General features: G+C 41.0%; 1 protein-coding gene across 6 annotated transcripts in view; it reads left to right on the forward strand.

Moving 5' to 3' along the window:
- Stard13 (StAR related lipid transfer domain containing 13) overlaps positions 1 to 25598 on the forward strand; it is a 384230-nt gene that overhangs the window by 260551 nt on the left and 98081 nt on the right. The window contains exon 1 of one of the 6 annotated variants that reach the window (XM_008825014.3): positions 13581 to 13807. The exons of the other annotated variants lie outside the window; for them this stretch is intronic. The gene's annotated coding sequence lies outside the window, so the exon portion shown is untranslated. Of the gene's footprint in view, positions 1 to 13580; positions 13808 to 25598 lie in introns of those variants that run through there. 6 annotated transcript variants of the gene reach the window in all.

Here is a 25598-nt window from a genome sequence, read left to right on the forward strand (position 1 = left end):
CAGTTGCCTTATTCCTTCATTATCTGTAATGTAGATCTACGAAGAGGCAAGGAAGTAGAAACCCAAACAGAAACATGCTGAAGTATGTAGTAGCAAAAGGCAGCAGAAAACAGTCTGGAAATGTTCTGCATCTGTTAATACTATAGGCCAGCTACATGTGCAACCATGGAGGTGTGCACAAGACTTGGAGGTGTGCATAGGGCTTGGAGGTGTGCACAGGGTACAGGTCTTAGAGATCAGAAGGATCTTGGTGCCTGATTCCATCTTGAAACCACTCATAACATTATTAGTTGTGGCAAAAATACAAGTAACATAAAACTTCCCGTCTCCACGATGTTTGACTGTCCTGTTCACTTCTGGTAAATATCTTCACATTCTTGTTCAAGACTCTACAGATGCTTCATCTTCAAAACTGAAACTCCATACCCATTAAACAACTTCCCATTTCCCAGTCTCCCTAGCTCCTGGCAACCACAATTCATTTAACTTTCTGTAAGTTGACTGTTGTAGGTATTTCCTGTAAGTGCCCTTCCAAGTTACAGCATAGTCAGAATGTCTTGGCTTTGTACAGCCGAATAAGGAGCTGAGAATGGATGTAGCTCGGGGTAGAGCACTTGCCTAGAATGCATGAGATCTAAAGCTAAGTAATATTTCATGGAAATAAAATATAGATAAACAACAGTTTATTTAGACACCTGTGCACAGGCTTCTACCTTTGACCTATTGTAAATAATGTTACTGTGATATAGACACAGCATACAGTACCTTTTGAAACTGTGTACAGTGTCTTTTGGAGTGCCAGTTATTCATAATCTTGTGGCAAAGGACTTGTGTTTCATTTTCCATTGAGATCTGCAAGTTACGCAGCTAGTCCCACAGGGCTGTGGTTGAGAGTGAGCAGGCACTCCAAGGAGGGATTCGGTTGGCCAAGCATAGGAACGGAGGGCTCCAGTTAGGATCAGTATTGAGGGAAGAGGAGGAGACTCATCAATTAAAAATTCATGTTTCTGCTCTAGTGTCCGTTTCCAGTTTTAAATGGTTGGAAAAGTTGATAATGCTAGTAAAGTAAACAGAGGAGACTGATTCCAGCGTTTCTACAAGATGTTATAAGAATACGATTTAGAAATGGTTCCTCTGACCATCAGACCTTCAGTCTGGAACCCACTGCTGCCTCTTTTGGCACCTGATAGGCCCCTTTTCCTTCCCTGCAGTCATGACCCTCACCTAGGAGCTTCCACCTGGCAACCAGCTCCCTTACAAGGTAGAAATTCGGAGTTCTTCTCATTCTCCTAGCTACCACCTAGCATCATACCCAGGCTTCTGGAGTCAGTCACGATAGCAAACAGATGTTTGTTACACTTTAAAAATTGAGAGGGAGGGGCTGGAGAGGTGGACTTAGTGGTTAAGAACACTGGCTGCTGTTGCAGAGGACCCAGGTTCGATTCCCAGAACCCACATGGCTGCTAACAACTGTCTGTAACTCCAGTTCTAGGAGAATCTAACACCCTCTTCTGACCTCCACAGGCACTGCACAACACGGGTGCACTTACCCACATGCAGGCAATATGCTCATACACATAAAATAAAAAAATAATAATAAATTTAAAAACATTTTAATTGAGGGGGAGACCTGCTGTATTTCCAATGCCCTGTGTTTAGACTCATCCAAGTTCTAGGCTTACTCGGGTTTTCTTTATAAAGAAACCATCCCTCAGGTATTCTCAGTTCTGTCAGTTTTGTGAGGTGCTTGCAGCAGAACCAAGCACAAAATGGTACGTATCAATACCTATTTGTTACGATGTCCTTCTCTCTCTTTATGTTTATTTGCATATGTGTTTGTGTACATATGTAAGTGTGTGTATGAGTGCATGAGCACATGTGTATATGTGTTCATGTTTGTACACATGTATCTATACACATGGAGGTCAGATGTTGATTTCTGGTGTCTTCCTCTATCACTCATTATTTGAGGCAGACTCTCTCACTTAACCTAGGCTCACAGTTTGGCAAGACTAGCTGACCCGTGAACTCTAGGAATCCTCCTGCCTCTGCCTCCTCAGCACTGGGATTATGGTGCATGCTGCCATGCTCAACTTTCTAAGTGGGTGCTTAGGGACCTGAACCCATATCCTCATGCTTGCACAGTAAGTACTTTGCCAACTGAGCCATGTCCCCAGCCCCCTCTTCTCTGTCTTTTTAATACCAGATCTTCAAAGCTGAGTTTCAAGAATACAGTTTATATTGCTGTCTGCTCTTCACAGACAACAAAATGAAAGACAAGTGGATAGGTTGTGATAATGCCATCTTGAATTTCTGTTGGCTGTCTGTTGCATGAAGGTAGACATCGGCAGCATCTCTTACAATGCTTTATTTAGCAGAGAGCTCGAACAAGTTGCTACAAGTAGGTGATAAGAGAAGTGAACCGAAATCACCGTGTAGGGACAGCATGGTCTCTGGAATGCCATGATTTCAACTACATTTGAATGAAGTTAGCTACTTCTGTGTAGCCTGGGATGCCAGGTAAATCTCTGATCTTCTATTTACTCCTGTGTGGAAAGGGTGGTGGTTTTGGTGGTGGTGGTGGTGGTAGTGTGTGTGTGTGTGTGTGTGTGTGTAATACAGCCTGCTCCAAATTTTGTCATTAAGGAGACACTCTGTAAATGGTCGTTTTATCTGTCTTTCTTTTAAAAACCCACTTCCGACAGCCTCTTCTGTCCTCTGCGGGCATTGCACGACATGGTTGCACTTACCTACATGCAGGCAATACACATACACATAAAATAAACATAATAAAATATTTTAAAAGTCACTTTCCTGACTAACTTGGTCTGCTAGAGGAAGAGCTTTCTGATAGAAGGAACTACACCTTGTCTTTGTTCCCAGCACAGTTACTAGGCTCATAATTTTTTTCAGAAAAACTGCATTAAAATTTTAACCTTTAGTTTATATCCCTAATGATACATACAGTCTTTTACAAAGCTAGTTCTTATTTCCAGCTCAGTAGCAGCACCATCCTCCCTTTCCCTCTAGGAAGGTGTGCCTTGACTCTTCCTGTTTTGGAAGAACCTTGTGATGATGACCCAGTGACCAGCCCAGCAGCGAGGGGACAGGCCTGCAGGGCACAGTCCTTGACTTGCAAAGCTATAAGGCCTAGGACTCTCACAGTGTCACTATGCTGGATCCAGGCATCACAACTGTCACTTCGTTTCTTGCATAAAAAAAAAAAAATACTCTCCTGGTTTCTACACTGATAAATAGTACATTCGGACTGAGGCGGTTTTAAAGAGGCTAAGCAACAGAGATTGGAGGCTCTCATACGCTGAAGTGACAAGGCTAGGACAGGTCACCAGTTTGGCCTCCTCTGTTCCCCTTTCCCCAAGTGGTGGGACAGTATTTAGGTTTCACATGTCATTAGAAACAGTGAGCCAGGACTATATGAGATAACTTCTTAAATTTCAAAGGCCATAGGATGAGTGGCAGGTGATCAGATATGGTCAACCACATTCTTGGTCTTAAAAAGCTGTGTGTTCCATCTCTGCTGCACACATGTGATTTGGTAAAGGAAGTGATAGTTTATCTCCCATTGAGGACTTCTAGAAGGTAAGAGTTTTCTTATTTCTTCAGTCCTTCATTCTAGTCATTCCAGTCACTCTTTAATCATTTTGATATATGTGATAGCCATGTCTCCCCATGATGAAAATGACCCCAAATTACGATAAGCACTATGATGTCATGGGTTAAACTGACTGTCTCATGATAAAAAGAGTAAAGTATCATCAAGCATGGTTTTAAAAGTAAATTAATGGTATGTTATAAAATGAAAGTATACTTCTATAGGACATCAGAGATGGCTACTTGGACAGTAGGCTGGGTGTTGAAATAGATGAATCCTCACTGTTTTGTTTAGTTTTGATGAAGTAAAGCAGATATTAACTGTATTGATCAGTTTCCACTGTTGTACTAAGATATCTGAGATAACCAGCTTAAAAAGAGAAAAGGTTTATTTTGACTGACAATTTTGACAGGTGGACCCATTGCATTGGGGCCTGTGGCAAGGAAGCACATTGTGGAGGAGCAAGCTGTTCTCATGATGGCTGGGAAACAAAAAATAAATAAATAAATAAGAATGGGGCAAAGTCTAGAATCACAGCATCTCCTTCAAGGGTGTAGTCTCAATGACCTCATTTCCTTTAACTAAACCACAACTATTCTTACAAGTACCATCACCTCCCAGTCATGCTACCCAAGGAACCAGCCTTTAGTGCATAGATCCTTGGCAACATGGATCCCAACCATAGTTAACCTAGTGGAACTAAGGCAGGCTGGGAAGAACAGGTCATGCTTTATGCATGGGAATTTTAGCATGATTCTAGCAAGGCAGAAACCTGCCTACTAATAAAACATGTCTTTTTAAGAAAGACTCCTTAAATGGAAGCATGAGTTCAGCAACCCCAAACTAGCAGGTGCAGCTCTGAGTACTCTTGTTATTTTTCCCTGACATACTCATTCCGTGACAGTATTCTCTAATGCACTCACCTCTGAGCTGGGCAAAGAGTTTTCGTGTTCTTATAAAGACACTGTTTTGTGGGAAGCAACAGTTTGTATGTCTTAGGGGAAATTCTGCAGTTAGAACCTAATGCTTCAAAAGGATTTAAAATGATTTTGTTTCCCTGGAAACACAGCTCTGTCCTGCAGGTGGTACACAGTTCTCACAGATCAGTGGCACCTGAATCTCTTGACAGTGAGGACTACCTTGAAACTCAACACCCTAAAGTGTTTTGAAGTACAACTAATTTGAAAACTTTGCCAGCCAACCACACAACACTGCAAATGTTTGGCCTTATCTATCTTAACAGAAGAAAAGTGTGTGTGTGTGTGTGTGTGTGTGTGTGTGTGTGTGTGTGTAAGCTGATGGAGAAGAAAATCTAGGATTAATAAAAGCTAAGGTTTTTAATAAGTTCTGAAGTCGCTGAAGGGTCATTGGAACTGGCAAGCACTGCAATCACTCAGCGCTAATGTTCTTCCTTTTACTGCTGGGGCATTACAGGAGAGTAGCTAATCTTTTGTGGCCAGTGCAGCTTGGCTGTGTTGATAAGTGTGATTAACAACTTTAAAGTCAAACGCATTAGCAAATGCCTTATAGCTGCCAGGAATGTTCATGGCCACCCACGCTTCACAGCTAAATAAGAAACACAAGCTTCGGCAGCCTGGGATTCCTAGATCTGTTGGATGTACACGCCTCCAAGTTTGGTTTTCAAGTTGGTTTCAATCAAATCATGGAGAACTATTGTTAGAAGGCAGCCAAATATAAACCAAAAATGAGGAATGTGCTTTTTACTTATGAGGTTCTAAAAAGATAATTCTTGCTCAAGTTTCAGAATCTTCTTTGGATCTGCAGTCTTCCCCAGATTTCAAAGTGAATTTCCAAAAGATCTAGATATTTTAGAAACTTCATTACACAATCCAGTGCTTGAGGCTAACCCTGAACAAAAAGCAAATGTCTAAGCTCCCTAAGAAACTGGGTGAAGCAATAAACAAGGCAATGTTTCTAACAGTAGAAAGGGCCCAGCATAACTACACAGAGAGCAACCTGCTGGCCACGTGACCCCAGCCTTTGTTCATTCCGAACTGAAGCTTCATTGTTGCTGTCCATTAGCATGTTAATTCAAGCAGGCTCTGTGCTCCTGTCATACCAGGAATTCTGTATTTCTCTCTGCCCAGAATAGAAGATAACACCACTGAATTTTGTTTTGTTTCGAACTCTGAGACCCGCCTGCCTCTGCCTCTCAAGTGCTGGGATTAAAGGCCTATGCCACCAAGTAAATTAAGTGTTACTAGACAGTAGGGTAGAAAGGACTAGATGAGGCTGGAACTGGAGTAGCCAGACCTGAAGGACCGGAACGGGGCACATTTCAAAAGGCAGCTCTGTGGTGTGGCATTGCCACAAACACCTTGCTTGAAGCTGGCGGGCCTCACTGTTGACTTTGCCTAGTCTGGGCGGCTGAATGCCAGCACTCCGAGTACTTTCCCTACCATCAGGCAGCCAACAGAAACAAAAAGCCCACTCGATGGCGCATCAGATTTGTACAAGGCATGCTGGTGTGACGGACTTTCTTTTATCGTCTTGTGCCTGCTGGCCCTCTGCTGTGAAGTCACTCTCATATATGCCCCATGATTTCATTTCCTTTCTTTCCATACTCCCATTTTGACTGACAAAATTCCTTTTCCTACTTCCCTCCCTTTCTTTTTAGGTAATATAAGCCAGGCATCTATAACTCACAGAATTTACAAATACTACAGTAGAAAACCTGCATGTCTGGTGGAACGTCCAGTGACACACAGCAATGCTGAGGGTTTCCAACTGCACCTGCCGTGGGATTCAGTCCCTATCCTTTGGACTCTCTCTACAGCTCACCTCAAACCCTTGTGCCCCAGACCTGCCATCTGATTTCTCTTATGGGATCTTTTTACATACAGGAGGTTCAGAAATCATAGTCAAAATTCCAAGTGGTCAGGTGCGTTTCTTGATTTGCTTCAAAATAAGAACGTAATAGGGAAGGATGGTGGAATACTTTGATTTAGAACCAGAATGGTTTAATAAAACTTTCCTTTGTGTGTATGAGAGGTGGGGAGAGGTGTGCATGTCCACGTGCACCTGTGTGCGTCCACACACGTGGAAGGCAGAGGTGGGGATAGGGTGTTCTTCTCTGTTTCTCTCCACCCTGCTTTCTGGAAAAGGGCCTCACTAAACTTGCAGCTGACCATTCGGTTAGACTGGCTGCCCAGCAGGCACCCAGGATCCTTCTGTTTCTGCACTCCTCCCAGCACTGCGGTTACAGGCATCTATCTGCTTTTTCACACTGGCACTGGGGATCCAAACTCAGGTCCTCCTGCTAGTACAGTAGGTATTTTATCCACTGAACCACCTCCCCAGATCCAAACTTTCCATTTTAAGGAACACTTAGAGCAAAGTGGACAGTTTTAATTTTATAAGGAAATTTTAATTTCCATAGAAAAAGAAAAAGATTTAATAATAGAAGTCATGTAGTAGCTTGTTTTACCTGCTTAGGAATGTAAAACACTGGCCAGCAGATCTATTGAGTTTGTCCTGTAAGCACTCTATTAGCATGGGTTTGCTTGGTTCTTAAAAACCTTGCCTGCAATACTTGCTACTGAAATTGTGTCTGAGAATACAGTGTTCTAAGATTCTGAGAACCACAAGTTACAACCTGAAAATGGGTTTCATGACTCTAGAGAATATGGAAAGTCCCAAAGCCCTCCTTATGTACATTTCCACCCACCTGCCCTGCCTGAAGGACCCCTGTGACTGAGCATGTCACCACTTGCCCGTGTTCTGGGTGTGTGTGTACCAAGCAATTCAGCACCCAACTCTGAAAGTTCAGTACTTCCATGACCAGTAATAAGAATAATGTGACAGTAGAAACTGTTATTAAAATGGGATTGAAAACAAGGCAGGCATTATATGAATGCCTGTGGGCATAGTGCCACTAGAGGAGTAGTGTGTCACCATCAGGAAGTAAGGATTGTACTCAATTTGTTCTCATTTATGAGTTCATGTATTCCCTCATCCATTATCTATCCCACCGTGATGTAGAACTACTGGAGACAAACAGAAACTGTCAAACTGTCAGCTTCAGGTGGACTCCCACCCCAGAAAGGCACAGGCATGCTTCTAATGCCACTTCCTTGGCCTGGCTCCCAGAGACCCACGCTTTCGACTGGAGAAATGGCTTATAGTCCACTGACCTAAGCTGCAAGCCTGCTCATTTATTCATCTGAAAATCTCTGAGATATATTGCTAAATAAACAAACAAGGCTGAGCCTCATGCATATAACAGATTGAACTTGGATGGGAAAGAACTATCTATGGGTATATAGCATGGTTGCATATATGTGTGTATGTACATATATGTGTGTATTTTACATACATAAAATATGTGTGTATATATGGACTATCCAGAGTGAGCTGTGTGTCTGTAACAAATTCAGGACACACCAAACTCCTTCAGGGATGAAAATAGAATTAGCAGTTGTGAATAAAAATGGGCTCTTACACTTTCAGTCTATATTGGGCAGTGCTTGAGATTTTACACAACATTATTTTTACAATTGGAATATTTTTATATACTATTTTATGTTAAAACATTTTAAAGAAAATATTTCAAATGTTAGTTATTAGTTTTCAATGTGCTAGATGTTCTTTGAATATAAAAGAAAATAGAATTAGCAGTTGTGAATAAAAATGGGCTCTTACACTTTCAGTCTATATTGGGCAGTGCTTGAGATTTTACACAACATTATTTTTACAATTGGAATATTTTTATATACTATTTTATGTTAAAACATTTTAAAGAAAATATTTCAAATGTTAGTTATTAGTTTTCAATGTGCTAGATGTTCTTTGAATATAAAATATAAAAATATTTAATTATATTAGTAGAATAATAACAATGTACAGTACATTTCTAGCTTTATTTTCATAAATAATTCCTTTTTGATGGGAAATTGGTCAACTTTTTAGCATCTAAAAATCTGTGAACAAAAATAACATCTCTCTTTAGTTCTCTGGTCAAGCAAAGTGAAACTTTTATTGATTTTCTTAAATGTCCAGTGTGTTCCATGCCAGTCTTTACTAATGAACTAAAATGATCAAATTGGTCACACACAGCTTTTAGGGTCTTTTTAGTAGATAATAGCAGGCAAGGGAGAAGTATTAACAAGGATCAACTGCTCTTCCCCAAACCTCACAACCAAGACATATTGATACCAAACATAAGTCCAAATTCTATCAAACACAGTGACTTTGTTTGCTTGTTTGTTCATTTGTTTGAGACAGGATCTCATTCTGTAGCTAGGCAAGCCTAGATAGAGCTTACCTTGTATCTCAGGCCTCCCTGAAACTCACATTGTAAGCCAAGCTGTTCTAAAACTTGTAGCAATCCTGCCTCAGCTTCCCAAGTGCTGAGATTACATGAGCCACATGCTTTGCAGATACAGGCATTTATTAGCAAGCAACAGGGACTAGGGCTGTAGTTCAGTGGTAGAGCGCATGGTCAGCATGCATGAGCCCTGGGCTTGATTCCTAGCACCAGTGAATTCATAAATAAACTGATACCCAAATCAGTTCCTACAAACTGTGTGTAGTCTTGAAGAAGTCCCAGCTTTTTACTTTCCTTTTAGATGCTTCAACCACAACTTGAGGCAGACACTAAGATTCCAGTGGCAGAGTCTGTCACCTCGGTAGCCAGTGTAAAACAAGCAGAACCCCCTTCCCTGCCCCTGACCTCAGGGCTAGACATGAGATCAGTAAGAGATTTAGACAAGGGAATGGTGGTGATCACAAGACAGATGAAGGCTTTATCAGACTTCTACACTGAAATACTTTTAACCAATCAGTATTTTTTTAATACTTTAATTCTGCAAAGCATACTAGTCAATAGTCAAGACTGCCACCAATCGAAAACTGTTTCTGGGTAGGGCATGGTGATGCATGCCTTCAATCCCGGCACTCAGGAGGATGAGGAGGAAGAGGAGGAGGAGGAAGCAGAGGAGGCAGGAAGATGGATCTCTGTGAGTTCAAGGCTAGCCTGGTCTACATAGTGAGTTCCTGGCCAGCCAGAGTTACAGAGTGAGACGTTGTCTCAAAAAACAAAAACAAAGCCATTTCTAAAGCTCAGAGTCTTAATGGGGGTTTTTGCCAGAGAAAAGGTAGCAGCAATGCTTGCTGCATCTCACTCTGAAGTATATGCTCCATTTTTTTTTTTTTTTTTCCGGTCTTTTTGAGACAGCTGTAGCCCCAGCTGTCCTGGAACTCACTATGTACACCAGGCTGGCCTTGAACTCACAGAGATCCGCCTGCCTCTGCCTCCCAAGTGCTGGGATTAAAGGCGAGCATCACCACACCCGGCTTATAGGCTCCAATTTTAGAACACTATCTAGACCATGCTGAGCTTGGAATGGTTGGTTAGATGTTGTGGCACCTACGTTATATACCCTAAGCAAGACACACATAACATGGCAACATAGGTGCTCAAATATTTTAAAGTCGATTGCAGATAAGCGCTATAATTAGCTGTTCTTCCCGAAAATTCTCAGGTTTTCTGCATTATAGTTTAAATCAAATTCAGCCCCATAGGTGTGGTCCTAACTGGTGTTTTCTGAATGCTGGCAATCGAGTGATGATTAACAATAGGCACTGGATGTTTAGACCAAGCTCCGCCAAACATTTGGCATTTATTAACCCACTTAATATGTGCAACTGCTCTGCCAGGGCTGCCATTATTATCCATTAACAATGAGAGACCACAAGGAACCTGTTCAAGTTTACATAGCTTGCTTTGCTTCGTGCCTTTCTATGCCTTAGCGCTCATTCCTGGAGCATCCTTCTCAGGCAAGTGCACTGCTGTGAAGGGCACCTCGGCCTGCACAAATGCACTCTGGATTCTCCCGCTCCAACTCCCAGCATCATTTCAGTCCTTCCCGTTTCCTCACTTTGTACTCTTTCTGCCTCTCAGTGCTTTATGAGCTTGCCTTTGAATAGTACCACTTTAACATCCACAATCCAAAAATCCAAAATCTGAAACTTTTTGAGTACCACCATGACATCATAAGTAGAATATGCCATGCCATGAAACTTCGTTTCATGCTGTAAAGCCAAATTCTCTTCTGGGATGCCCTCACTGCTCGCGCTCTGACTCTTAGGCCCCACACTGTCCTTAATGACCCAACCAACAAACAGACACAATGTCCCTCTAAGCTACAGTTTAGGGAATAAAGATATTTATTTGGACTTGCCAACGAAGCTTATGATATCCCGGAAGGGGTCACTTACAAAGGCCAGGATGCCTGTGGGCTTTTTCCCCTACATCTCAACTGAGCTTCCTACATCCGCAGCCGCTGGTTCCCCAGCCAAGATGGTGAATTTCCCGCCACCTCCCGGCTTCCTCTGTGTCTGTCTTTAGACCTTCCCCCTCATGCAGTGAAGCTGACGGGTTGGATGGGAGGGGTGACTATCTCGCTCTCTTTCTACAGACTCTCTTAGGGTTCAGACATTCAGCTGTTGCTAGTTCTTTTGGAGGACATGCCTAATCCAATGCATAAAATTATTAAAAATATCACATGAAAATATAGGCCATGTGTGTGATGTATACATGAAGTATAAATGAGTTTTGTACTTACACTTGGGTCCCACCAACAGCATTAGTCCCAGATAAGACACACTCCGTCTCTAACTGCATATGTCCTCTAAACCAGCTGTTCCAGACAGCTGGTGGCATTCATCCTCTGAGGCAAATAAGCATGAATGCTTTGTACATTATAATAGTAAAAAGTATCTCTTAGATTAATTCCATATTAGAATACCCTTCAGATTAAGAATAAGAGATCACACATTTAACATCATTGTGACAGTAGATAAACTTTCCAGTGTCCTAATTCAGGAACACAGCATTGACAGCAAGGTACCATCCAAGCTAGGCAGCAGGCGTCTCACACCTTATCCATATTGCCTTGGACTGAAATACACAGCTGACCAGATTGCCAGTTCACAGGCCTTTTGCCAGAGGGTCCCCCGATATGGAAACTCACTTCTTGCTAGCCACAGCAAGCAAGAGTTTGCAACACCATTTAGGGACATTTACCCTAACATTCCCTGTGCTTTCATTAAAGGGCTGTTTACAAACACTCTGGTTCTTGACTCAGCTCATTGTCAGCTGGATGACTTTCTCCAGTAGGAAGTGGGAAAAGGGTGGGTGTTGGGGTGAGTACAAAAAGCTGGATCCAATCACAGATTCTAGAACAAATCTACCTCCTTTTCTTTCCAGTGAAAAAGCTAATCTCCCTGCAAATCCCAAGTTCACATTTGAGGCATCTACAAGGACCCTCACTCAGATAGCCTCAACCTGGAAGTAATTGGTTTTCCAATGTCAAGCCCAGGTCCTCACAGTACTCCACATGCCTGCCTTTAGGATAAGTAGCCTTTAACTAGTTAACTGTTTGATTGATTTATTCACCAGCTGTGTATCTCTGCCTATAATGGGCTGCCAACCTCATGACAGACAGGGACTCTAGGATTCCACTGAGTAGGGCTAAAGAAAAACTGAGTATCAAAATTTTACTCTTCATGACTGGGGATATAACTCAGATGGTAAAGTACTGGCCTTGCAAGCATGAGGATCTGAGTTCAATTTTCAGAACCCATGTAAAAATAGCTGGGCATGGTGGCACATTTATAATCCCAGTGCTAGGGAAGTGGAGATTAGTGGATCCCTGGGGCCTGATGGACAGCCAGCCTAGTATACTTGGCAAATTCCAGGCTAATAAGAGACTGTCTCAAAAAAAAAAAAAAAAAAAAAATAAATAAATGCTAAATTGATATGGCATCTGAACTATTGTAGTTGGTAAGGGGCCCAAGTTCAGTTGCCCCAGAACCCTTTAGTAGGCTATTCTGCTCTTCTGCCAGTTCAGAATGCTGTGTTTCTATGCTGAATGTTCATAGATTTTATGTAAATCTTACTATAGAATTCAGATATGAAAACCTGAGGCTTATTAGTATGCCCTTTATACACTGAACTTTATTTCCACAGCCTTTTATCTTTTACTCTCCTTATCACAGCCTGTAATATTTAGTTTGGTACCATCTTTTGCCAGATTAAATATTTATCTTGATTTACTATCCCCCCTTATTGAAAAAGAACAATATGAAAGTCAATAACAACAACAGGGCATTTTGTCATTGCTGTGCCTTTCATGTTCAAGGACACTGAGACATAAAACTGAGACTCTAACTCAAATGCTTTGATTAGGGATCCTAGTGCCGAATTTAAATCTTTAGTTTTGACGTAGTAATGCTTACATAGGCTGTTTGCGTGCCCCACCCCCAAGCTGATAAAGTTTGACCAAGGTTGGCTATGCAGAATATATACATTTAGAATGAATGCATTGTATGAATCTGATTCGTAGAGCAGGTTGACTGTTACAGAATCACCTGTTAATTCTACCTGCTAGCAGTCAATCTGGTAGTGTGTTTTCTTGACCCACCAACTTCATTGACAATGTGGATATTATCAGCAAATCCTTTGCTTAAGGTATAACATCATCTGAATGTAAATAATGACTTGGGTGTGGGATGAACATTTATAAGTGCATTATAATTTTAGTGTCTGATTTTAGCATTTTTCCCCTTTTCCATTATATCTTTGGAATTGTTTATCATAACACAAATACATTACAGGTTATTCAGTCATGTGTGTGTGTGTGTGTGTGTGTCCACCACAGGCATGAAAAACCATAAACCTGGTTTGAAACATTTCTCCTCTTCTTGTAAAGTTTCAGGTTAAGTTAAATGAGGTTTGTTAGGTAAGATGTCTTCTTGACCCAATGGCAGGGAACCCAGGAGAAGGAGCGCCTTTTGACTTGGGACAGACTGGCAGCATTTTTCCTCTGGTATGTGCCAGAGCTGCAGAGCCAATTTTAAAACGGAGGATTTATAGGAAATCCAGCTGTGAGTTTTCATTTTTTCTCTTAGAGCTGGAAGGCGGGGCCAGAACCAACCTCAAACCAGGCACACCATTGATCAGGCTAGAGTGATGTGGGCCAGTCTCGCAGACAACAGCTAAGCACAGAGGAAATATTAGCTGGCAGAGATGACGAAGAGGAAACATTCAGAGACAGAGGCACCATCTGTCGGTTTCTGAGGAGCAGTTCTCCAGAAAGCAGAGAAGGAAATACAGAAGAGAGTGGTTTTGTTTCAAAGGTACAGCACAGCCTAAGGACATTTTTAAACAAAGTAAGTTTGTGTTCCATAGAAAAAGAGGCCATGGTGGTGGGAGAGACGTGACTTCCTATTTGATCTTTGAGATTTGTTATGGATATACCAAGTTTTCTTTGTGGTGGGTTTGACATTTAGAAGAGCATTCTTTTAACAAGACCTTGATTTGAAATTAAAAAGTACTTGTCCTTTGCACGTACTCATCTTAAAGAATTTGAAAGTTACAGTGTGACCTGTTTTATTTTTCTTCAATCTCAGAATTATTTTATCTCAGATTATAAATATAGATAAAGACTTCCTTCTTCCCTGCTTCCCGCCTTCCTTCCTTCCTTCCCTTCCTCCCATTTTTCCTTTCTTTTTTCCCTCTTTCTTGTCTTTTTTCCCCCTCTGGAACTATGGACAAAATTATTTGTATCTTTTCTGAAAGACAATTTAGTGTGAAAGTGACTCACCTTTTAGATTTATGAAGCTTTGAAGCTAACAGAAAATGCTGTGTTGGTTCACTCAGTACATGGGATAGATCACTTAAATAGCCATGAATATGTTAGAAACTTCCGATGGGCCTTCCAAATACTGCACTTTATGTGGACCTCGTTTTTTAAAGGAAGCTGCTTCAGGGCCTTCTTACAGAATGTAAACTAACTCATGAAATAACCCTTCTCTTTATGTATAGGACGTTTCAAACAAAGCTGGGCTTGTGCTTGGTGCAGTTGTTTGTTACGTCCAAATGGTTCACATTCGATGTCAGATGTGTGTTTTATTAGGCATGGGTTTGTCTCATTCCCATGGGAGATAAAGCTGCGATTTCAATGGTAGATTCTCTGAGCAATAGCAAAAAAGTGCTGAGGAGGATGACTGAAGCCCTTTTACTGAGAAAAGGCAATTATTTTTTAACTAACACAAGCAAGAAGAGACTTCTTTGCATCCCTGTGAGCCGGCTGACTGGTATAAACCAGGAGTGGGCGTGCTGGCTGTAACCTGGCAGAGGCAGAAGCCACTCAGGGTTATGGCCCAATATGGATGTCAGAGCTCTGTAGCATGTGTGGGAAAATGGCCCCAGTCCAACGTCTGGAATCATTTATCTTCCGCCAGAGCCTAGAAGACAACTGTTTTATGCATTTTATAGAGAGCCTTGCTGACTGCTTTCATTTATGTGGAGTGGAAGCAGTGACGGATGGTGGGGACAGCTAATGTGGGGGTATATTGATCTAGTTCTGTCTTTCTGACACTCTCATTAGTGTCCTCAGCACCTTGAATGAGGTGATGCCCTTTCTGAAACCACCTGGTTTCAACCGGGCCCTTTCCACACATTTCCTAATGAATGCCACATTTATGTCTTTTCTTATTGGGGAATCAGAAACTGAAAGTTGAAGGTTTGGTCTTACTCTGTTTTCAGCAGCATAATCTGTTTTCTGAAGTCTAGCTCTGACAAATTAGAGGAAGAAGATATCATTAGACAGAGGGTTCCATGTAGGTTAGATAATAATGACAGTGATTTAGAGATATGTACACAATATTCTTTGGGAGCATACCGTTGTTGATGTCTAGATCTGTGTCTGTATGCAGGTAAGCAGACATGCATGCCGGCAAGTATGTTTTGTTTTGTTTTTAATATTTTTTATTCTTTTGGAAAGTTTCATGCATGTGTGCAATGTATATTAAGCATATCCATCCACCACTACCTCCATCCAACTTCCCCTTAGCACCCTTTCCACCTCATCTCCCTTCCAACTCTATGTCCTCTCTTTATTTTGTGTGTTTGTTATTAATAATCTGAGTCCAGTTAGTGCTGCCCATGTGCACATGGGTGTGCAACCATCCACGGGGACATGAGCCATGTCCTACCTGGAGCCATGACCCCAAAGGAGAGCAATTCCCTTCCTCAGCACCATCAACTGTCAATAGTTCCTCTGATAGGAGTGGGCCTCAGGGGCTTCTCCTCCCTCCACTCAACCAGAATGTTCTGTATGAGTTATGTTCACGTGTGCTGACATGTAATGCTGGACCAGTTAGACTTGTTCTTCTAATGTGTGGAAGAATACCTGCTGACCTTTCAAAGTCCCATGTCATTGGGGACATTTTAAATGTGTCATAAAGACCAAAAACATTCAGAAGCTTTGAGTTTTAGTCACAGTCATTTTGTTGCTTAACTTTGCAACCTTGAAGAAGACAATTAACCTTTTAATAAATTTATTCCATTGCTTGAAAACAGAGTGAATAAGTCTAACCATCTTTCCCAGAGAAACTCTAAATGTCAGAAAGGCATTCATAATGTATCTTGTGCTATTAGCTTTTAGTATATAAACCATCATGAGATGGCCCTCATTCCCTTAGAGTGAAGTTCTACATGACACCGAAAAGCTGAATCACTTAAAAATAAGATTCTGTAACCATATGTGGTGTTGCTTTTGTTTAGTGTTGCCTGCTCTTGCAGGGAATCATCCCAATTTTTTTTTCCTCTATGTGGAAGTGTCTCTTTCATTTACTCACTACATTTTCCAATATTGTGAAAAACTAGTCATTTCTTTAAACAGTTTGAAGTTTTAGAAATTGGATTAAAATGGGTTTTAACTTCCTAATATATCCAAAATGAGTAACAGTGCAAATTGATGCTTAGTACTTTCTTACATTTTATAGATCCAAATATATTCTGTGTGATATATCTACCCATGTTTATCTTCATATAAACATATGTATTATATTTTCAAATGTTTCATAAAAGCACAGTGTATGAAACACAAAGCATTGAAGACAGCAGGCATTAGTGTGCTCCATTTTGACCATTTTCATTTTAAGTGATAAATGGGACAGCAGCTCACTACAGTACAAAGGACATCAGAAGTCAGACTTCCCCATGTCCACTGCCAACAGCACTCTGCTGCCCATAGAAACATGGGTGTCCTTCAGTCAACAGAGGGGACAAGGCAGCCCCTGGGAGGTGTGACAGCCTTGTGAGCCACACACTCAACTGCATGACCTTGGGCATGTCACTGGGTCCTGTTGATCCATGATTCCTCTGCCACACCATGGGAATAAGAGTGTGTGCCTAACCCTACAAGGTGACTGTAAGGGTCAAATGCTATCAGATGCATGTACATTTTAAAGTTACTTAAAATAATTAAACTCTCATAGTCTCTTGTCCTGGAATATTCCATTTTTTCTGTTTTAATAAATCCTGCCCATCTTTCAAAGGTCTATCTTTACCTTTTCCCATGTCCTCAGAGATATCTTTCTTTAGAGGCTCTAGATTTTCTCCCAGAACTGACCAGCTTTGTCCTCCATACTCCTCCCATTCAACAATTGGCCCTCCATGTCACCCCATGTGGTTTCACTCCTCCATGACATGCACATTCCAGTTCTGGACTCCACAAAATATTTTCTCTTCTATGTTTTAATGCTCTCCTCATATTGCAAAGCTATTTTAAGTGTCATCAGTCTTTGAAGCCTTCCCCAAACATTCCTTCACAGAATTGCAACCTTCTTCAATCATAGTTCCCATACTGTGAACTTTCAGTCAAGTCTCCGTCTTACTCTGTTTTGTTTCTTTGTTCATCCCCATTCCTTGATGTCCTAGTGCTCATCATGGTTTCTTCTAACTGCTCTTCAAGTTATGGGGCTTTTTCCTACCAATGAAAAGTCAATTTTCCATAGCACTTCTTCCTGGTATACTACCAGTGCACACCTTTGGGGGCAATCCAGATAACCATTCATGTGTCTGGAACCATCTGACCATTATACTACCAAATAGATCGTTTTAGGCTGAAAATCTGATGTTCCAACAGAAAGCTCTATAAGCACTCTCTACTAGATAAAATGTCAACCTTAACTCTACCACAGTCCTACTAACCACACTCAGATTTGCATTTATTTATTTACTTATATATACTTAGTTATTTGTTGGGGGGGCATTCCCTCAGAGTTCAGAAGAGGGTGCCAGATCCTCAGGAGCTGGAGTTACAAGTGGTTGTGAGCCACTTGGCATGGGTTCTGGGAACAGAACTTGTGTCCTCTACAAGAACAGCAAGTGCTCTTAAACACTGAGCCATCTCTCCAACCCTACTAATCACACACACACACACACACACACACACACACACACACACACACATTCCCTCAGAGTTCAGAAGAGGGTGCCAGATCCTCAGGAGCTGGAGTTACAAGTGGTTGTGAGCCACTTGGCATGGGTTCTGGGAACAGAACTTGTGTCCTCTACAAGAACAGCAAGTGCTCTTAAACACTGAGCCATCTCTCCAACCCTACTAATCACACACACACACACACACACACACACACACACACACACACACACGCCAAAAAACAAATGTGTCTTTTCAGAGACTTTGATATGTCTTAGATTGCATCATCTTTTGGAAAAGCAGTTAAGCAGTATTTATCAAGACTTCCTGACTCAGTAATTCCTCTCCTAGGAAATTATCCTAAGGAAAACGTTAAAGGTAAAAGTAAACGGAGCTTTCTAAGAAAGAAGTTTGGTATAATTTTATTCATAAATAATATAACAAATGGCAGGTAAATTCAGTGGTCAGTATGATTTTCATCCAAATAAAGGTCCAAAGATTACCTGGTCATTTATGTGTTGTGTCTTGGTTCAAAGGCTGCCTTCTTTACATCAGACCAAGAATATTCTTGGAGCAGTCAAGATTAGCAACTTCTTACTGGACTTCCAACTTTACTACTCTTCCTTCCTATATTTAGAAAATAAGGTAAATTTTGAGGTCAAAATTTGAAAGTTCTATAATAGAAAAATAATCCTACCATCAGAAAAGACCTAGAAGGGCCTGTCTCACTCATTTTTCTTGAAAATGCACTGGTGAGGAGAGGTGGAAATTCTAACTGCTTCAGAGTTTCTCACAAATAGATTAAAAACAGTTAAAAAAGGAAAACTTGAGTCTACTTGTTAAATGACAGTCAAAAAACCATGTAAATTATGGAAGCTTTTTATAATCTCTCACCTAATCTCTTTTTACGTGGAGGAGCTGCAGAGGCGAAGCCATTTTATCATAATGTTTCTGCATGTTCTATCAGGATGAACTGCAGGAATACTGGAAAGAGCCTCCCACCAAATCAGAGCTGTGTAGTCAGTGAGCACTGAACTGATGTATGTACTCCCATCTTCTCCCTCTGCATTTAACAGGGGGGTTTCATCTTTCAGTTCTTAGAGTAGTATCTATCATGCATCCCACTCTCAGTGCCATCCCTAAGCTCTCAGCAATGAGGCCAGCCCCAAGGACTGCCAGTTGGCAGACCTTTTCTTCAGTAGTACTTTCCTTCAAGTCCTGAAAGTTCCAGTAACCATGGGCCATCTTTAATGATGATTCTAGAGTGTTCTGATTGTATTTATGTTCAACACACTGCACTCTGTTCAGTGCACTGTGGTGAGAGAAGGTCCACTTCAGAAATAAATATATAGGCAGGCAGGCATGCAGTGTCAGTGTGGACAGTTTGTGGGTATGAGAGCAGAATCTTGAGAGAGTAACCCCACAAGAAATCTAAATCCTAGCAATCAGGAAAATCCCTTTCATCAAGAAAACTCATTTCTTTGGAAGACTGAAGAGCCTTCCTGGGTGGTATGCTAGTTCATGCCTTGCCAGGGACTTCCACATGCACATGACAGGCAGCACAGGGCAGAAACTGGTCATTGATCTAAGTCAAGTCTATTCTGCGAACTATAAGCAAGCTGCTCACTGAAGGAATTGGTAACTCCCAGCCCAAGGAAGCCTTCACAATATGCAAAGAAAGGTTATGGGTGCTGTCCACAACCAGAAGAGGAAAGGAGCGTAGCTGAGGTTGTGTCATTACTTCTCACCCTCTGCAAACAGGCCTCCTTATAGATTCGTTCATTTTCACCAAATAGCAAAGGGAAGGAAAGCCCTGTCCAAATTTCATTTTTATGAGTCTAGAATTCAAATTCACATACTGTCTCACAAACAGTGTACTATAAAAACTTCTTGGAATTAATGGTTCTCTAGTCTCTACCAGAAAACCGCGGTTTAGAACAATCTCTCTTGAGCACTGTTGTTCTGCAGGAGCTTATCAACCTGCATTATGGGGCATATTTAGAGAGAAACCCAGCAAGCAACCCTCCTCCTCCTCCTCCTCCTCTTCCTCCTCCTCGAACTCTAACAAGGCTCAGTCGGTAGAAACAAAGGACTGGAAGAACCTATCTATCCAGTGCTTCAGTATTCTGCCAAGTAATGTAACCTACACAAAAGGCAGCATGTCTGTTTTGGTCTTTTTGAGACAGAGTCTCCCTGTAACCCCAACTGGCCTGGAACTCACTATGTAAACCAGGCTGGCTTTGAACTCACAGAAATCCACCTGGTTCTGCCTCCTGAGTACTGAGATTACAGAGGTGTGCCACCACATGGAGCTGGCAATTTCTTTTCTTTAAAGATTTGTTTATTTTTATATTATGTATATGTGTGGATGCTTGCATGTACATATGTGTAAGACATGCATGCCTTGTTCCTGCAGCGGCTAGAAGGTATATCTCCTGAAGCTGCAGTTACAGACTGTTCCTAGACACAATGTGGGTGCTGGTAATCAGTCCAGGTCCTCTGCAAGAGCACCAAGTGCTCTTAATCACTGAGCCATCTCTCTATCCCTGATATGTAATTTCTTGAAATAGCCATAAATTATTCCATGAAAAGAGCCCTTACATAACACAGAGCCTTCCTGACTAGTGTTCTTTGGGCTTTGCAAGTACTTGAATAAAAAACACAAAATAGTTAAACAACAATACAACAGTTAGAACTCAGTTTAAATAAAAGCAGTTCTTTTTTAAACTGAGAATCAGACTCCAAATTAGATGACCCTTCTGTGCCAAGCTTACAGCAAAGAAAAATAAGGTGTTTGTATCTTTAGAGTTTATTGTTAAAGTGTCCTGGTTCATATGTTTACTTAAGCTACAATTCTAATTTTCTTTTCAGTTTCATTGACATTCACTTCTTAGGTGGTGATCTTAAGGTTTGTCTTAACAACAATTCCATTGTTTCATTTCATATTGGATATGGTGGCATTTCGTATTTCATGTCAGCATATGTTTATTGAGCCTCTACTATGTATAAGGAACTATAAAAAGGAAACAAATATAGAATGTCATCTCAAGGATGTTTAGTCTTATGTTGGGGTCAGAAAGGTTCATGACTCGAGGAAGAATGACTCAAAGCTTAAGGCAATGCACATGCTCAGATCTAATTGGAAGAACTGGAAAGGTTTGCAGATGGGATGTCCCTTGGCCCAGAACCATGAACAGATTTCAGTGTAGCGCAAAGGAGAATACAGATGCTGCGGAGTAAAAGATTTGTATCTCAGAGCACAAAAACATTGAAAGTGTTCAATGCATTCAAAGACAAATGAGTGGACCCCAGCATGACTACACCTTACACTGTGTACAAAGATCACCTTCCTGGGAGGTGGGACTGGAAGAGGAGACAGACTCAATTATTTTAAGTCTTGACATTATTCTATAAATCACGTGTAGCTGCTGAAAATGTATGATGAGGAAACTAGTGATTGTCACTTCTTAACCTAGGATACATATTTTAGAAAGAATAGATAAAAGAAGAAGCATGATGCTATGAATAAGCCCATGACAACAGCCCTTCCATTCATTCATTCAGCAAATATCAATTGCATACATGGTATATGCCAGGACAAGTTTGAGGCTATAGTGATTCAAGTATAGAATAGTCAAAAAGCTCCCTTCCCTCATGGAGCTTATAGTGGGGAGACGGCAGTGAGTATCATAAACCAGTGGAGGTTGTTGATTTTAGTGAGAGATGTGAAGACTGATGAATGGTGTGTCCAGTTTAAGGGTGGCTTATTTATCGATTCAACACACATACCTCAGCACTGACTGTATGAGCCATGTGGCTGAGTGAGGGCAGGACTTATAGAGGCAGAATATGCTCGCTGATGGGAGAGGAGAGAATATTTGCAAATGTATAATATCTGTTCCTCTATCAGAATGGAAAGAATGAAATGGCATAAATATGTATATCTGATAACAAGCTCACTTCAAACAAGTTTTATTGGGCTGAACACAAAGAGGTCTACTTCTTTACAAACCTTTCTCAATGGAGTTAACGCAGGTAGAAGCAAATAGCTGTATTCCTCAGATGGTCTCTACCTAAATCTGTCCGTAACACAGAATACTGGGGGTACCTCGAGTGGTATGTATGTGCTCTGAATAGGCTTCAGGAGTACTAAAGATACTTAACCTCTCTCCTTAGGCAGTTTTAGTAGGGCCTTGGTAACCAAAATTTTCATCTGATGACCTATGGCTAGCAGTTTATCCCAGCATTCAGTACAAATGCAAAGCATGCCGTGAGGAAAAGGTTGGAAGCATGCCACAGGAGAGGGTCTTGTGATATGCCTACCACTGTAAACATGGTTCCTAGTGCAAAAAACCTCACTGCTGTAATTATACAGTATTCCCTCTTATCTGACAATTGCTTGCCAATCAAAGCAGCATAATAAAAATCTCACACCATCATGCTCTATATCCTTTGGTATGTGAATGTCCCATTGTCTACTGTACCCACATGACACTTCGGTTATTAGACCATCATGGAATCACAGTGCTTGTGTGTAAGCATTCATTGGGAGTCTTAATTTTTTTTTTTTTTTTTTTTTTTTGGTCTTTTTGAGACAGGGTCTCCCCATAGCCCCAGCTGTCCTGGATTCACTATGGAGACCAGGCTGGCCTCGAACTCACAGAGATCCGCCTGGGGATCAAAGGCATGAGCCACCATGCCCAGTCTTAGGGGAGTCTTAAATTTTGTCCTACAAAGACAGGCGAGGTTTTCTACAGCCTCTTGAGCATCATTCCTTACATATTTCTCTCTACATATTGGTATATATGCAATATTTGCTGTCACTGATGTCTCAAGACATAGAAGCCTAAGTATATAACCCTTAACCCTGCATTTCAAGTTGTTTTCCCAAACTATTTTAAATTGGTTCAGTCAAACTTTTGCCTAGTCCAAATCTATTCTCATCTTGCTTGCCTTGTAGCTGTAACTGTTAACAGAGCGAGTACTAAGAGTACTAAGAGTACTGGCTTGGTCTCTTGTTGACTACTCATTCCTGGTATTTAACTTTTTTCTTCAAAATCCATCTGCAAGAATCTTTTAAGTCAATTCTCCATTTTGCCAAGGGTTAGCATGTGTGCAACACACCACAGGAAGCCATCAATTTGGTTCATGTGGTTGCAATACATCATGATACATGGCAGTCTTAAAAGCAAGTATGTATGTGAGATTGCTCTTCCATACAGCAATCTTCTATTCTATACAGAACCCACTTACCTTCAGAAACCACCAGGAGGACTTTGCACAAGACCCTGATATTAAGTACTGGGAAAATATTTTAATTTTATAAAAGTATTTAAATCAGATAAGCAAAAATAAAACAAGATTTCTAATGCGTTCCTGTGCACCCTGTTTGTAGACCATTGTCTTTGTATTCTGTATGTGTATCTTGTCTTCCTTTACTTAACGATAAATGACACATAGCATGCTTCTCATCTGCCAGCCTTAGAACAGGTCACCTCAACATTCTCATAACCACATTTCACAGATGAGAAACAGGCTGGCTGTCTGACTTTCCAAGATGGCATTACTTGTAAGAAACCCAGACAGTTTCCAAACAGAAGAGCTTTACAATCAACTCTCGTATTCCTCCTCCTAGATAGTTTCTCCTTCACATCTAGAGAGCCAGGTTCTGGGCCCAGGAAAATGGCTCCATCAAGAAGTGCTTACCACACAAGCGTATCTGAATGTGATTCCCCAGAACCCATGTGCTCCTATGACAAGATGTAAGGTACAGTTGAGAATTCTGAGAAGCTCATGGGCTAGCTAGCTTGTGGTACAGACCCTGCCTCAAACAAGGTGTCAGGAAAGGATCAACACCTGAAGTTTCTTCACATGCACAGAGGGAACACTCACTCACAAGAACATATACATACACATACACATACATCATACACACACACACACACACACACACACACACACACTGTTCTGAAAGAGTGGCTTTTGAGCTCCCGAGACACTATTAGAATACTTCTGTGGGTGCTGAGTAGCTGGCAGCACCATGACAGCTGGTTTATGTCCTTGACACAAATCTGGTTGCTATGGGATCCTTCACATAGGAAAATATTTGTCAGCTCCAGGTGGCTGGGACACCAGACAGGCTTACTAAAAGTCAGGTGAACACAAGTGTAACTTAGAGAGCTATAGAGTAGTACCAGAGGGAAAACCAGTGTTAAAGAACTTTGATGAAGTAGACTAGAGACGTTCACATTGTGTTTGGGGATGGGGAAGTTGTTTGGTTTTTAATCCTGTTGTTTTAAAGTTTCCTTGTTGTGGTGGCACTGGGGAGTGGTTGTTTTGATCCCTTTTTGTTGTATGGGAGTTGAACCTCATATATGCTAGGCAAGTGTCTACAACTGTGCTGTATCCTTTACAGGATACAGCTAGAGCTCTCATTTGAATTTTGACTGCCACAAAATTTCAACAGCTAAGTTAGAAAGAGAAGAATAAGTCTGAAAGATGAAACAGATGTTGCTAAAATAGCGTTCCTCCCTGCAGGGGATACACATTGCATTAGAAAAAAATGAATGTGTTGACCTAATAAAATGAAATTAGCATATCCAGAGCTGCAGCAGGATTAAGCATTTTAATTGTTAGTCCTTGATTTGAATCGTCTCCTTAGTCAGAATTTATCCTCATTGAAGATGATTACATCCAGATAATGTTCTCTTCCGGTAAGATGGGAAGAATAAAGAAAAATAAATAAAACACAGTTTACTTCAGCCTCATAAAAGTTCTTGCACAAGAAGTAAAAAGCATGGGAAAATATGAAGAATTTTTTTTTAAGTTTTTCCTTGAAGTTCCTGCAAGATTGCCATTCACATAGCATATTGGTATTATGTGTTTACACAAGCGGGGGTTGTCCCACCAGAGAAATGTGAATCCAAGTCTCTAGTAGCCATGGTCATTTTTCAAAATGGCACTAATAGCATATATAATCCCCTTTCTAAAAAGCAGTTTATCATTTATTTTTTATTTGAAAAAAATCCATTTTCACTTTCACCAAAGTGAGAAATGTATCTGGGGGGTTGAGAACCAAGCTTCTTTTCATTTTTATTTTTCACTATTTTAACCTGTCTGATATTCTGCCTGATAGTAACAGAGGGTCATATCATGAAAAGCTTTCTATTAAAAAACATGAGTTTAATGTCTAGTCCATATTAAATCAAACTTCGCATTCTGTGCTAAATACATTAAAATATATCTATGAATAAAGATACTTTCAAACCTAAAATAAATGCTGATTAGCTTATTTTAGGTGTTTTTACTATGGGAGGAGGTACATTCACAAGATACAAAATAAGAGATTTTTAAGATTCCATCAAAATAATTTTTGGAAGTCAAACTGCTAGTATCCTTAGCCAGGTGTGGTAGTGCCCACCTTTAATCTCAGCAGACAGATCTCTGCGAGCTTGAAGCCAGCTTGGTCTACATAGCAAGTTCTAGGCCAACTGGGGCTATATAATAAGACCCTGCCCCTGGCCCCCCAAAACCCCAAAAAGTTACTCCCCTTTAAAAAATGAATTTAAAAGTAGAATGTTTCCGGGGCTGGAGAGATGGCTCAGCAGTTAAGAGCACTGACTGCTCTTGCAGAGGACCTGGGTTTGATTCCCAACACCCACATGGCGTCCCTATGAATTGTTCTTAACTCCGGTTCCAGGGGAATCTGAAGCCCTCTTCTGACCTCCGCAGCA

Source organism: Nannospalax galili, unplaced genomic scaffold, assembly GCF_000622305.1.
Source record: "Nannospalax galili isolate Female #2095 unplaced genomic scaffold, S.galili_v1.0 scaffold768, whole genome shotgun sequence".
NCBI classification, from domain to species: Eukaryota; Metazoa; Chordata; class Mammalia; order Rodentia; family Spalacidae; genus Nannospalax; species Nannospalax galili.